We start from the raw sequence: 3,195 nt of genomic DNA, 5'->3' as shown, positions 1-3,195 counted from the left end.
GTTTTCCTCTTCCACGGTTCTAATCTACTCTATATTACCCTTTTTCCATTGATAGTGCAAGTGTAAGCTATTTTACTTCATTTACAATGGGCAAGGCGCGTGGAAAGGGACGTGGAAGTGGACGTTCTGGTGATGGTTCGTGCAGAGGACGGGGCCGTGGCCAAGGTGAAAATGTGCCACAACCAACAGCCACATCTTCTCGCTCCCACTTCTTGACCGAATTACTAGGGAAGCACAGAACAACACCAGTATTGAGAACTGATCAGTGTGAACAGGTTATTAATTGGATAGCAGATAATACTTCCAGTTACCTGGGCACCACCACCTCCGGTCTGTCTTCCACACGGTCAACTCTTAGTAGCCGTGAGTCTCGACCGCATACTCCTCACCCTGATGCTCCTTCCTCCCACCATGCCGAGTGTCGTCAGACAGCAAGTGATCCCACACTTGGACACTCTGAAGAGCTGTTCACTGGTCCATTTCCATATTTGGGCCCCTCGCCTGATACGCTTGAAGTGGTGGAAGAGGAGATCCCATGTTGCGATGCCCAAATATTTGAACAGCCACGGCCACAGGATGTCGACGTTGGCAATCTGTCACAAGAGGTGGACGATGACGAGACACAATTGCCAGGAAGTGAGGAGGAGGATCGTGGTGCGCAAGTGGAAGAGGAGGAGGTGGTGGATGATCTAGTAACTGACCCAACGTGGAAGGAGGACATGCAGAGTGAGGCCAGCAGCACACAGGGGGAGGGAGGCAGAGTACCCCAAGAGGCAGGAAGAAGCAGTGTGGTGGCCGCAGACAGAAGGCAGGCAACCGTTCCCCGTAACACCAACACGAGGGACGTTGCCAGTACAAGCGGTAGGTCTTCCAGAGTCTGGAATTTTTTTAAAGACTCTGCTGATAACCCCAAAAAGGCCATATGTTCCACCTGCCATGCCAGCATCAGCAGGGGTGACAAAACTACCAGCCTGACCACCACCAGCATGATCAGGCACATGGCAGCAAAGCACCCGACCTTGTGGGGCGAAACCCAGGGTCCACGACCAGTGTCAGCGGGTGTCACCACTGCTTCTTCCACTGTTGTGCGTGCAATAGAACCCCCTGTTGTGTGTGCAAGGCAATCCCCTGTCCATACTGCATGTAAAGATGCCCCCTCCTCTCAGTCTTCACTTGTTATGGCAGTTTCTCAAGAAACAGCATCAACGTCCACGTCCACGTCCCACCGCAGCGTTCAATTGTCCATATCCCAGACCTTTGAACGAAAGCGGAAATTCGCAGCTAACGCCCCACAGGCCACAATCCTAAATTCGCACATTTCACGACTGCTTGCATTGGAAATGCTGCCTTTTAGGCTGGTGGAGACAGAATCCTTCCGCAATCTTATGGCGGTGGCCGTCCCTCAGTACTCGGTCCCCAGCCGACACTATTTTGCCCGGTGTGCCATCCCCGCACTACACAAGCACGTGTCCCAAAGCATCTGCCGTGCCCTCAACAACGCAGTTACTGGGAGAGTCCACCTGAGAACGGACACGTGGACAAGTGCTTGTGGCCAGGGACGGTACATCTCTCTGACGGCACACTGGGTAAACATAGTGGAAGCTGGGACCCAGTCGGACCTTGGGACGGAACACATCCTCCCCACACCGAGGATTGCGGGCCCTATGTCAGTCAGAGTTGCCCCCACAGTGTACAGCTCCTGCGCATCCTCCTCCTCCTCCTCCTCCTCATGTTCAGCCTCCATCTCAGATATCACCACATCAGTTACAAGCTGGAAGCATTGCAGTACTGCCTCCGCCAAGCGGCAACAGGCTGTGCTGAAACTCATAAGCTTAGGTGATAAACCTCACACTGCTTGTGAGTTGTGGACAGCTGTGAAAGAGCAGGCAGATCTGTGGCTGAGACCGCTGAACCTACATCCCGGCATGGTCTTGTGTGACAATGGCCGTAACCTGGTGGCGGCTCTGAGGCGAGGTGAGATCACACACGTACCATGCCTGGCTCATGTGCTTAACCTCGTGGTTCAGCGGTTTCTTAAATCATACCCCGAGTTGTCAGATCTGCTCGTGAAAGTACGCCACCTGTCAGCTCATTTTCGCAAGTCGGCTACAGCTTCCGCCGCCCTTGCTGTGTTGCAGCAGCGTTTGCAGCTTCCGGCACACCGACTGGTGTGTGATGTCCCCACACGTTGGAACTCTACCCTCCACATGTTGCAAAGGATTTGTGAGCAGAAGAGAGCAGTTGTGGAGTACCAGCTGCAACAAGGCCGTCGATATTCAGGTCAGACTCCACACATAAGACCTCAGGAGTGGACCTGGATGTCTGACATATGTACCATCCTGACAAACTTTGAGGAGGCCACCAAGATGGTGAGTGGCGATGACACCATCATTAGTGTCAGCATCCCACTTGTCTGTCTTTTGCAACGCTCTCTGCAGAGAATTAAAGAGGAGGCATTGCAGCCAGAGTATGATGAGATGGATCAAGAAGCCATAGCGGGCGATTACACACAGCCCAGCCTCATCTCATCCCAACGTGCATTGGGGGACAATGAGGGAGAGGAGGAGGAGGAGGAGGAAGAACAGGAGCTGCTATCATGCGTTGTAGACGGTAGTACCTGTACAAGTGTCATACCGTCGGTTCAGCGTGGGTGGCCTGAGGACAGGGGGGAGGAGGAAGAGGAGGAGGAGGAGGAGGAGAGCATGGTCAGTCGTCATCTTGGTTAGGACACGGAAATCTTGCCCGTTACCAGTCTGGCACGCATGGCTGACTTTATGTTACGCTGCCTTAACCGTGACCCTCGCGTTGTCAAAATGTTGGGTGACAGTCATTACTTGTTGGTGACACTTGTAGACCCCCGCTACAAGGAGAACGTTCACTCTCTTATTCCTGAGGTGGAGAGGTCTACAAAAATGGGGCAGTACCAGAAGGCCCTTGCTGCAGAACTCTTAAAAAAATTCCCATCTGAACACGCTAGCGGCAGAGGTCACAGTTCGTTGCCCAACCAAGGCGTACAGGCGAGAGAGAAGCAACTCCAATCCAGCAGAGGCAGGGGAACACTGTCAACGTTCTGGGACAGTTTTCTGACACCCGCCCAGCTTATAGGCCCTGAGGCGTGGGGTACTCTCACAAGGAGTGGAAAGTTTCAAAAGATGGTGAGGGAGTACCTTGCCGATCGTACCAGCGTCCTCCGTG

The sequence above is a fragment of the Phyllobates terribilis genome, unplaced genomic scaffold (assembly GCF_046119375.1).
Source record: "Phyllobates terribilis strain yellow unplaced genomic scaffold, ASM4611937v1 Scaffold_329__1_contigs__length_2103183, whole genome shotgun sequence".
Classification (NCBI taxonomy): domain Eukaryota; kingdom Metazoa; phylum Chordata; class Amphibia; order Anura; family Dendrobatidae; genus Phyllobates; species Phyllobates terribilis.
The sequence above is the reverse complement of the archived record's forward strand: the minus strand, read 5'-3'. Positions refer to the sequence as shown.